This window comes from Tachysurus fulvidraco, chromosome 26 (genome assembly GCF_022655615.1).
Source record: "Tachysurus fulvidraco isolate hzauxx_2018 chromosome 26, HZAU_PFXX_2.0, whole genome shotgun sequence".
In the NCBI taxonomy this organism is placed as follows: Eukaryota; Metazoa; Chordata; class Actinopteri; order Siluriformes; family Bagridae; genus Tachysurus; species Tachysurus fulvidraco.
Window position 1 is genome coordinate 15,282,542 of NC_062543.1, and position 12,693 is coordinate 15,295,234.

The 12,693-nt window shown below is 42.1% G+C and overlaps 1 pseudogene; it reads right to left on the reverse strand.

Moving 5' to 3' along the window:
* Positions 1-1,542: 1,542 nt before the first annotated feature.
* On the reverse strand, positions 1,543-12,220 carry LOC125140344 (annotated as a pseudogene).
* Positions 12,221-12,693: the final 473 nt, after the last annotated feature.

Sequence of the window (12,693 nt, forward strand, 5' to 3'; positions counted from 1 at the left end):
ATGAAATCTCAACACAAACTCTGGAACTTCTTGTGGAATCTGTTTATACCAATTGATATAGTAACGTTCATCCTTTGCGATGTTACAGTCCATAGTGACAGTTTTACCCACATCTGCTGTTATAACCGAAGGCTTTTGTGTCACAGCTTTGTGTGAACTGACCACTGCAACATAAAGCAACACTGAGTGTCATTATCATTTAAAAGAGAATTATAAATAATAAAAAGGTATCAGTTGAAGAGGAAAACAGCAGCAGGAATCTTACACGTCAGAGCAGAGAGCAGAGTGCAGACGGAGAGCAGCATGATGTCAGTGTGATCAGCAGAGTGATGAACAGAGCAGAGGATGCTTTCATAAAGCCTCAGAGGCGGGACCTGGAGCTGCTTTCAGCCAATCAGACGAGTGGGATGTACAGCTGCTCTCATCTCAACCCCATGATTTATTAAAAGCATCTGTGCTGAAGATGTCATTTGAATAACTAAAGCCATAAACTATACAGTGTGCAAATTTCAGATTGACGAGTACAGATTCACTCGTATCACTGCAAATCTTTCTGTAATCTATAATATATTACATATATATACTATATAAAAATAACAGAAATAAATAAGAATACTTTTTGCTACCTAATAATGTAATGTACTGTATGTAAGAACTATCTATTAAACACACGCCGATGACACGTATTTCCAGCTCAGTGCTGTTCAGTTCTGCATTCTGATTGGTCAGATGGTGTGGATCAGTTTTCTATAGCAGCGGCTCTGACAGTGGTGCAGCTGCACATCACAGGTTAGTGTTAATGAGCTCGTTCTAACACCTCACTGTTTCCAATGTAGCTCCACAGGGAGCGAGGGACATGATTGTCACACAATCAAGGTAGCAAACTATGCTAGCTAGCTATTTACATTTTATAGCTAGTCGTCTTCCACTAACAACCTCGTTAGTTCCTTTCTTTTAGATTTCCAAACTTTACATAATACCATATAATATCTATCTATCTATCTATCTATCTATCTATCTATCTATCTATCTATCTATCTATCTATCTATCTATCTATCTATCTATCTATCTATCTATCTATCTATCACAAACTAATGGCTTAACATTTTAAATGTCTACATTAATACTAATAGTTCTTGTATTCACTTCTTTCTGATTTGTTTGAATTATTAACCTCATTAGAAACTCTTTATTTCCATAGAGCTAAAATTACACACTGCAGACCAGCAGGTGTTTCCTGAGTGTTCCTTCATCCATGAAGTGTGTGTGTGTGTGTGTGTGTGTGTGTGTGTGTGTGTGTGTGTGTGTGTGTGTGTGTGTGTGTGTGTGTGTGTGTGTGTTACTGATATGTACCACTAGATGTAGTTAAGCGATTAGTTGTAGAAATAAATTAGTTGCTATGATGAAGGGAAACACATTTAACCACATCTTGTCATTCTGAGGTAAAGTTTAAACATTTTCCACCACCATGTTACTGTTTCTGCTCCAAAGGTTAAGATGATAAACTTTCTAAAAGTTCCATGAAGGACACAGAGACACGGTTTTCTTTTTCAGGACTGCACTTTAATTCCGCTTCTATTTTGATTACATGCAGGAGTTTATATCCTTTATTTTTCTACACATTCAGCTAGAACATCTAAAAAACATTGCTGAAACATTTATATATGTATAAAGCAATAATCTGGTTCATTCACTGCATTTGGACTTGTTAATCTGCACCGATGCGGCTTTTCCAACAGCAGACACTTCACACGTTATGACTTTGTCGTTGTCCCACTTGGAGCTGTCGACGGTCAAATAGCTGCTCAGTGTGAACTTCTTATTGTCCTGCTGCTGTGCAGAGCCGGTGACGACTCCACTGGTGACCGAGTTCCCGTCCACGAGCCAACTCACGTCAGCGAAACCGACAGACATGTCGCTGGCCAAACACACTAGAGTGGCTTTTTTAGTCTTCAGCTCTTCAGTGGACGGAGGGAGAAGCTTCAGAACAGGAGACGGGAGAGCAGCGTCTGATTCCACACACAGAGGGAGATAATCATTACACAAAACAACACAAATCTAATGTGCACACAGGAATCTAAAACATTTTTAAAGAAATGCTTCCGTTCACAATGAAGCCGTAAATCTGTCTGTGTGGCAGAAGATCAGGAACAAAATGAAGAACTAGAACAGATTTATACTTTGTGTTGAGACAGATTCCATATGAGAAATCTGAATTAACATTTAATAATAGAAATACATTTCAAATGAATTACAACCTGAGAAAATAACTGGACATTTCTCTGTGTCACATGTTAAAAGTACAGAATATTGAAAATTGTCTGAAACGAACAATAAAAGACGTATGAAACGTGTCGGAATAAATTTCTCAAATCGGGAAAAGAAATAAAAGTGTGAATCTGAAGCAGTGTAGAAGACTAGAGTAGGAAAAAAGAGGTGAGAAGTTTTACTTACCGCTGACGATCAGCTTTGTTCCTTGGCCGAATACCACAGTGATTCATTCAGTGTCCTCACCCGTACAAAAACCTCCTCAGATACAGAAGTGAAAGCAGAAGAACTGAAACGTCCTCCAGACTTCAGCTCTCACTTCTACTGTCTACCATCAGCACACACTCTTTAAGGTCCCGTTAGAGTGGCAGTGAATCACACGTCTCTGTTATACACCGTTCTGTACACACGTCCTGTTAGGAGGATTAGGGCACATGGTCACATCTTTACTGGGACACCTCCTGGACATCGTTATCTGACATCATAGTGAAATGGAATCTTTGGATCTGTTCGGATCTACCAGGTCTCTTCTTCCAGCTGAATGTCTGACCAAACCCGGTAACTATTGCTAGAAGGGTCTTGGTCAGGGAGGTGACTAAAACCCCAGTGAACATGTTAATTAGAGCTTTAGAAGTCCTCCACAGAGAGGACAGAACCTGCTGGAGGGAAAACCATCTCAGAAGTACTTCATCTATCAGGTCTGTAGGGTTGTGTGGCTAGACAGAAACCACTCCTGAGTTAAAGCCATTCGACAGGCACTTAAAAGTCTCTGAGAACATGACAAACAACATTCTCTGATCTGATGAGACAAAACTGAACTCTAGGCTGAACTCCCAAGTACCACATCTATGTAAACCAGATCAAGAACATCTACTGGCTAGTACTATTGCTATGATGAAGCATGGTGGTGGGAGCATCAAGCTGTGGGAAGGTTTCTCAGGGGCAAGAACTGGGAGAGAGAATGAATACAGACAAATACAGAGAAGTCCTTAAAGAAAACCTGCTCCAGAGTTCATGTAATGTTCCACTGTTCATCAAGGCCACAACATTAAAGCTAGAACTTGTGGTTTTGGGTTATGATATGAAGACTGATGGTCAAAATGTGCATTTGTTCCATCTTAAATTGAATCAAATGTAAGACTGAAGGGTCAGAATACTTGTGTTTAACTGTTGCAGTAATGTTGTGTCTTACACAATAACAGTAACAGTGTGGAATAAATGGAATAAAAAGTCGTACCGTATCTGTGGTCTTTAAATGTGAAGAATTCAAAGTGTCTTCAGTGAACATTAAGTGAGTTTCCACTTCAGTTCCAATGATTTAAAGTTGAGGTTTTTGTTCTTTCTGGTGTTGTGTGAAAGCAGAAGTGAGTGTGAGCAGTGAGGAGGTTTTTGTCATGGTGTACATCACTGTGATACGTATTCTTTAGCAGAGCTGTCCCATGTCTTACAGTAATACACTGCTGAGTCTCCCACCGCCACATTACTGATTGTCACTTTATAATCTGATTTAGACGAGTATGTTGATGTGAATTTAGGAGACGAGAAACCAGATCCATATGCAGGAGAGCTTGAGCCATGATAATAAGCCATCACATACTGAGGAACTCCTCCAGGAACTTGTTTGTACCAGCGTGCACCACTATCAGTGACAGTCCCCAGGTTACAGTCCATGTTGGCCGTCTGTCCTGCAGTCAGTATGAGAACAGGAGGCTTCTGTGTCACCACAATCACACCACTGACACCTGGAATAAAAACAGCACACATGTTACATGGCTTCATGCACACATTATATGGAGGCCGAATGCTGATGAGCTCCAGAGTTCTGAAATCTTACATGCGAGAGCAGTGAAGAGAGAGCAGAGCGCTGGCAGCATGGTGTCCATGTGTGATGGGACTCTGGTGCTGAGTGAAGAGATGAGCGGTGTGACGAGCAGATAAAGGAGAGACTGCAGGGACGTGCTATAAGAGAGACAGGAGGAGGGGCAGAGGGAGGAGACGCTCAACATCACACACCACAGCTGAAGCTCTCCACAGTGATGTACTACATACTGAACACTCACCTCACTGTTATTATTAACACACCATCAACACTCTGACACACACCATCTTCTTCTTATAAACACTCTTTATTCATGATCTGATCTCAAAGTGATCGTTACAATGACACAGTTTCTGTTGATGAAATCAGTCAGAAATCAACATGCAGAACGTGTTCCTCTACATTTCAGAGAAGAAGTTCATCATTTACATGAATCTAAGATGTCAGCATGAGGAGCAGCAGGTGTTTCCTGAGTGTGTTTCTCCGTCTGTGATGTATGATGAGTCAGTGTTAAACTGTAGAGACCGTAAGAAATTACAGATAACTGCACCCAAATTGCACTCCAAGGTACACATCTAAAAGAGCTCATTCCTAAAAAGGTTTACATATCATGTGGTAATACGTTTAGGACCCTAAACGTATACACTTGATTCAATCATAAGAATTTGAGCGGCAGCAGGACATCAAGGATCGCCACGAACAAAGGGTTTACGTGACCGTGATTACCATTTAAAGTGACCACTTGGTTGATTACAACTGTAACAATAACAAGACAAGTTGTGTAAGTGACCATGATTAGCATTTAAAGACATCTGTCACAGTGTGACAGGGTGAGACAAAAAGGCGAGTGAGGATCCAAATGCAGTTTGATGATTTAATGACAAAAACAGGAATCAGATAAGCAAGCAAAACAGGCTAGAACATAGAGCGGAACAGAGAACAGGAAAAGGAACAGGAACAGACAACATAACATACCAAACACAAACAACGACCAACACCAGGGAAGTGAACAGACAGAGTAAATGTAGTAGACAGGAGCCAATCACAAAGCAGAGACAATCAGAGACAAAGACATCTGGGGAAGCGATGGAATGTAATTAGTGTCCATGGTGAGCAGTGAGAGGCGGAGCAAACACCAGGGAGAGACGGCAGACCGAAACAAGACCCCCCCTACGAGCGGCTTCCAGATGCTCCAAAGTCCACAAAACCCAGTTCAGGAGGGTGGAGCAAAGACGCAACCAGGGTGGGAGGGTGGCTCTGGTTCGTGTTGTGGTGGTGCCAACCGAGCAGGAGGCCGGGGGCGGCGTCAGCCGAGCAGGAGGCCAGGGCGGAGCTGGGAGAGCAGGAGGCCAAGGTGGCGCCAGGAGAGCAGGAGGCAAAGGCGAAGCCGGCAGAGCAGGTGGCCTGGGCGGAGCCGGCAGAGCAGGTGGCCAGGGCGGTGCCAGAGGCGGAGCCGGAGACCAGAGCAGGACCGGAGACCAGGGTGGTGCTGGAGGCGGAGCCAGAGATCAGAGCAGGACCGGAGACCAGGGTGGTGCTGGAGGCGGAGCCAGAGACCAGAGCAGGACCGGAGACCAGGGTGGTGCTGGAGGCGGAGCCAGAGACCAGAGCTGGACCGGAGACCAGGGTGGTGCTGGAGGCAGAGCCGGAGACCAGAGCAGGACCGGAGACCAGGGTGGTGCCGGAGTTGGAGCCAGAGACCAGGGCAGGACCGGAGACCAGGGTGGTGCTGGAGGCAGAGCCAGAGACCATAACGGAGTTGGCAGCCAGGGTGGTGCTCTGGGCCTGTGAACAGGGACAGGAGGTAGAAGGACTGGCAAATCCAGCGAAACGAAACACAGGACGGGTAAAACAGAAACATACATAGGTTCAGGCCAGGCAGAGAGTTCAGTTAGTTTGGGTGTCACGATGTCGACTGTGTTCTCCAACTCAGTCATTTCGATCGACCCGGTCGGTTCTGTCGACCCAGTTGGTTCGTCAGGTTCCGTCGACCCGGTCGGTTCCCTCGACCCGGTCGGTTCGGCAGGTTCCGTCGACCCGGTTGGTTCCGTCGACCCGGTCGGTTCAGCTGGTTCCGTTGACCCGGTCGTTTCCGTCGACCCGGTTGGTTCGGCTGGTTCCGTCGACCCGGTCGGTTCCGTCGACCCGGTCGGTTCCGTCGACCCGGTCGGTTCGGCAGGTTCCGTCGACCCGGCTGGTCCAGCTGGCGGCTTAGGGATGCCGGCCTCCCCAGCCGACCTCATCGCGGTATCCGCCAGTTTGGAGACCAGCCGGTTAGCACGGGCCTCAGCCGAGCTCGCCGGTACGGTAGTACTGGTGTGCACGGGACTAGGCTGGACTAGAGACTGGACTAGAGATGGAATGTAATTAGTGTCCATGGTGAGCTATGAGTGGGCGTAGCAAACAATAAACATCAGGGAGAGACGGCAGACCCAAACAAGGGGAAAACACAGACAGACACGTTACAACATCTGGATAAAGAACAAGGTGTAGCCCAGCCATTTGGGGGACATTCAGTTATTACGCTCAATACACATTAAAAGCGGAACCTCATTTAAACTACAAAGAGTAAAACAGTATAAAATGCTTGAGCAGGATTTGTTCTGGGTTCTTATTGACTCCGATGAACCCAAAGTAGTACATGTATTTTGTCACTGCTATACTGGAATAAACGTCTTGTTCTTCATTAAGATCTTCACCATCATCGTCTTATTTCACACACTTTTTTATTTCTTACATTGGCGAGCCACCCAGGAGGGATTCCTAAAAAAGGTGGGGAAAGGTAAGAAAAGTGGAATTTTCTTCTTTTATGCTGATTTTGATTCAGGGAACACCGCTGATAGGTTTCTAAAGTAACTGAAACTTGTTGTGTGTTTGTTATAATTCTGTTAAGATTCTAAAGAAACTGAATCAGCCCGACGCAGTGTGGCAGTTGAATAATAGCTAAAAGTGTTTCTAAAGTAAGTGAAACAGTGATAGTGTAAAGAGCCAGACGCATCGCAGCTCTGTACAGTTTAAAGCAATAACTCGAGGTAGCGTGGTGTTGTCTTAAGTCTATGTACTGTGGTTAAGTAAACGCTTAGGTTTTAACGCAAAAAGAAACCTCGACGTACTGTGGTTTTGTCTGACGTACTGTGACAGTGTTAAACTTACGTTTTTAGTCAAAAAGTGCTGTGGCTAAGAAGACTGTTTTAAAATATAACAAAAAACCGACGTACTGTGGTTTTGTCCGACGTACTGTGACTGTGTTACTGTTATAAATTGTTTGTGAGTGTTACTGTTTGTGACTGTTTGAATGTGTTTGTGAGTGTTACTGGATGTGAGTTGTGAGTGTTTGTGAGTGGTACAGTAGTACAGTAGAACTTGAGGCCAGACGGAGTGTGTCTGTGTCGGAAGCAGGAGACTTTTGAGTTCAAAAGCCCGACGTACTGTGGCTGTTTTGTTCATTTGCTGTGAATAAATAGCCTAATGGTTATTTAGATAGCCTGTAGTCACAGAAACTGTGTAAAGTTTGAAGACTAAGATTTAAGAGAAGTTTTGAGTTTGTAAGAATGGAACAGCTGATTGTTAAGTACATCGCTAAACACGGTTCCCAGGGAATGTTTGATGGAATAGAGAACATTGTTGATAAACCATATGAGTGGGCTATTTCTAAGTTTGAAAATGACCCTAAAATGTCACTAGAAAGACTTTAAATGCATTAAAGGCTGAAAATGCCAATCTAGACTAGATGATGGGATTATCTCTAAAAGAGATTACCAGATTAGTGAAATACTCTGGAAAGAAGAAAAGGTTAGGATGCAGAATCAAATCAAATCAAATCAAATTTTATTTGTCACATTCACATACATACAGGGTACGATATGCAGTGAAATGCTTTATGCAACTGTCTGGTATAAGAATAAAAAAAATATGTAAAAAGTATAAAAAAGCAATAAATAAGATAAGAATAAAATAATAAGTATAAACTATGTAAGAAAACTATATAAAAATCTGAAAATATAGATGAAGAAATAATGTATATACATATGCATAAATATACACATACATAAATGTGTACGGTATTGAAGATTGTCCTTAAAGTGTCCTGTTGCAGTATGGTGTGTAAATAGTGTATAAAGTGGCACTGTGCTGTGCAAGTCCTGAGTTAAAGTGTCCATAGAATGTCCAGGTGAAGTATGGTGTGTAAATAGTGTATGGAGTGTATAAAGTGGCACTGTGCTGTGCGAGTCCAGAGTTAAAGTGACAGTGACAGTGACGGGGGGGGGGGGGTGTGTGCATAGAACAGTGGGGGATAGAGAGAGAGGTCCAGTGCTCGATCCTGGGTGTCTCCTGGTTTAAACTCCGAATGGCCTGCGGGAAGAAGCTTCTCCTCATCCTCTCTGTGTTTGCTTTCAGGGAGTGGAAGCATTCCTTACAACTAACAACAGCATGCTTAGTTCATCTGTGGAGACATTGGTCAAAGATTTGGAGGAAGCAAAGTTTGCTTGTCAATTCCTGATAAAAAAATGGCCAACTGAAACTAGCAGCAATAAGACATCTGTATGTGGCATGTGGAGTAATCAAGTTCCTGAAATGTTTAGACAGCGATGGGAACTCAAAGAGATTCTCAGTCAGTCAGTAGTCAATACTCTGACTGTACAGTTAAGTTCCCCATGGCTCCAATTCACTTGACTACAACTATGTGTGCTAATGGAGGAGGGGATGAACCAAGGACCTCTTCTATGGTCAAAGGGTTTAAACCCAATGAGGTAGAAGCTATGATTAAAAGTATTGTTGAATTTGATCCTGCCAAACAAGATCCATTAGACTTTCTAAAGGTTTTGAACAATATACTGACATTTACAAATTTACAGATGGTGATGCGTGTGTGTTGTTAACTGTCTGTTTGCCTGACACTTTGTCTGGAACGTTAAATCAGAAAGTCAAAACTAGAACTGCCAATAAGTTAGAGAGGAAACAGGCAGTGCTTGAAGTCCTAGGTGTAATGTCAGTTGACTGGGGTAAAATATCGGATGTGCACATGAGGACAAGGGAGCATCCCAGGGCATTTTCTGAGCGATTATTGGAGACATTTAAAACTTTCAGTGGCAATCCTGACATCACACCGAATGATGTCAGTTTTAAATCTGCTTTGATTAACAAATGTGACTCACTCACCCGTTCTGCGATGTTTGTAACACATCTCTCTGATTAGAATGACATTATTTCTAAAATGACAGTTTTTCAATAAGAATGCTAACACAAAGAGATCCCATCCTGTGTCAGCAGTACTGTAGGTGTGAAAAATCTCAATAAGAATAGTGCCAGCCAGGTTTCATGGAAAAAAGATAACTATACTACTGGAGATAGAAAGGAAAGACTACCCCCTTGTAACCATGTTAACCCCCCTGGTGTGTAATTCATGTGGCAAAGAGGGACATATTTCAAGGGAATGAAAATCTTCCCTTAAGAGATCAGGCCCCAGATTTAAACCAGTTACAGGCTACAGTAAACAGACTGAGAAAGGAGCTCAAGAATCTGTGCAACTCCTTGCCTGTTGTTTTTCACCAAGCCACTCAGCAAATTTGGCTAAGTCAGAAAAGCAAAATGCATTCTGGTCAGAATGTGCACCATTTGCATCACAATTTTGAAAGTAGTGATGATATTGTGTTAAAGAATTACCAAAATGAGGATGCATGGTCTGCTCACTGGGAGAGACTAGTCAGAGATTCACGTCACAAGCTCTGTCACAAAACTAAAAACCAACAACCTGGTAAGAGATCATTCCACATAGATCCATTAATGTCATAAAAAGCTGATGGCAGTCATAGGGGGCATGTAAATAGGCAAGTTTATTTTGTATGCATTCATAATATTTTTTTTGTTTGTGGTGTTTAAAAAATGGGGGGGGGGGGTAATAAATTCATTATGTTTTCAAGTGTTTTTCAGATCAAAAAGAGTTAAAGATGTGGGGATGGACTAGTATGGCAGCTCTCATGACTGCATTAAAGATACAATAGTGCGCAACGCTGTCCCAAAGTGTTTATCTACAATAGATCCATGTTCCAGTCTTGGTGAACCTTACAGCACGGTCTCCAGGCCCAGATGAACAGTGTTACAGAAAGTGTAACAGGAATGTATAAGGTCTTCTTGACAACATTGTTCCTAAGGTATCACAGTGCTGTTGCAATCAGTTCATCACCTCCTCAGAGAACATCTTCAAGTAAATAATCGCAAGTACATGAAAGGATTTGAAAAATTGTTTGAAAGGATTTTGAGCATGGAAAATTTGGGAATATTACAGAAGAATGTATTAAAGAAAGGACTTTAAGGACTTTAAGGTTTATCACACAGTTACCACCAGGAGAATGGCGAGGATTGGACATAGAACGCTGTGACAAAACTACATTGGTTTTATTTATGTGTATGATGGTGATCATCTTCCAGTTTATCAGACAAAATGGAGCTGATCTGTAATGTCCAGAGGTGGCAAAAGTACACACATCCTTTACTCAAGTAGAAGTACAGATACTCAGTTTTTAAAAGACTCCAGTAAAAGTAGAAGTAGTGACTACACTCTTTTACTCAAGTTAAAGTAAAGAAGTATGGGCTCTGACATGTACTTAAGTAAAAAGTCACTGTTACTACTACCTGTTTAGTGTCATGGTGGTAACTGGATGTCATGTTTTATATATATAATTTTGGAGTGTGCTGATGAATATTTGTGTTCATCAGCCACAAGAGTGTTATGAAAGGCAGGCACTGATGTAGGTGAGGTAGGGTGGAGTCAGCGTTCACATTCATCCCAAAGGTGTTCAGTAGGATGAGATCAGAAACAACCACATATAGCAGGAAAGGTCAGGTGACACAATACTTTTGGAAATATAATGTATACCAAGTGTATCACCAAGGCCATGTCCCAAACTGTAGGGAGATTCCAGCTCTGTCCTTGAAAACAACTCAAAATTATTGTGATGTTTTACAAATGACAAAATTAATGTTAATTAAATTAAACACTCATTGTTAGCTGCGCTATCCTTAGTCTATGTCTGAAAGCCAGTAAATAATACAGTACACCAGTCACATGGGGAAAAAGCCGCACAATGATAGGATGATAGGCTGGAAACAGCGCCCAATGAGAAGGAATAATACTAAACGTAACGAGTCCGTTTTGAAAATGTAAGAAGTAAAAAGTACAGATATTTGTGTAAAAATGTAATGAGTAAAATGTCCGAAAAATAAATAGTGGAGTACAGTACTGATACCAGAAAAATTTACTTAAGTACAGTAACGAGGTATTTCACATTCCTGATGCCACGGTTCAGAACAGTTCTGGTCCAAATCCACTGCATCCATTTGTCCAAAGATTGTAGAGAAAACATTATGACTGAGTGTTTAAGCGTTTCAGTGGAGATCCCAGTGAAGCAGTGTGGCCTGGAATCCTGCTGTTACAAATGTCTCTTGGTCTGAATTACAGAAGATAACTTTAAGTTACTTCAAACATCTCATGGATTTACTTTCTGCCACTTTCTGACCACATCAGGTATCTGTCAGGCAATGTCACTAATCACAAACATCAGAGGGAATCAGTGGGAAAGCTCTCGTATGTAGATCACCTGATCACACTGAGATCATTACAGACAAACAACTGAGCTGAGAACATGATGGAATCATCAACCATCTGTGTCTGTTTACATAAAAGTGGAATAAAAAGTCGTACCGTATCTGTGATCTTTACATGAGAAGAATTCAAAGTGTCTTCAGTGAACATTAAGTGAGTTTCCACTTCAGTTCCAATGATTTGAAGTTGAGGTTTTTGTTCTTTCTGGTGTTGTGTGAAAGCAGAAGTGAGTGTGAGCAGTGAGGAGGTTTTTGTCATGGTGTACATCACTGTGATACGTTCTCACTAGCAGAGCTGTCCCATGTCTGACAGTAATACACTGCTGAGTCTCCCATCTCCACATTACTGATTATTAACTGATAATCAATATTTGTCGTGGCTTTAGATGTGAAGCGTGTGGATGAAAAATTGTCTCCATATTTATTAGGAGAGTCGTGAGAATGATAAAATCTCAACACAAACTCTGGAACTTCTTGTGGAATCTGTTTATACCAGCTGACATAGTAACCTTCATCCTTTGCGATGTTACAGTCCATAGTGACAGTTTTACCCACATCTGCTGTTATAACCGAAGGCTTTTGTGTCACAGCTTTGTGTGAACTGACCACTGCAACATAAAGCAACACTGAGTGTCATTATCATTTAAAAGAGAATTATAAATAATGAAAAGGTATCAGTTGAAGAGGAAAACAGCAGCAGGAATCTTACACGTCAGAGCAGAGAGTAGAGTGCAGACGGAGAGCAGCATGATGTCAGTGTGATCAGCAGAGTGATGAACAGAGCAGAGGATGCTTTCATAAAGCCTCAGAGGCGGGACCTGGAGCTGCTTTCAGCCAATCAGACGAGTGGGATGTACAGCTGCTCTCATCTCAACCCCATGATTTATTAAAAGCATCTGTGCTGAAGATGTCATCTGAATAACTAAAGCCATAAACTATACAGTGTGTAAATTTCAGATTGACGAGTACAGATTCACTCGTATCACTGCAAATCTTTCTGTAA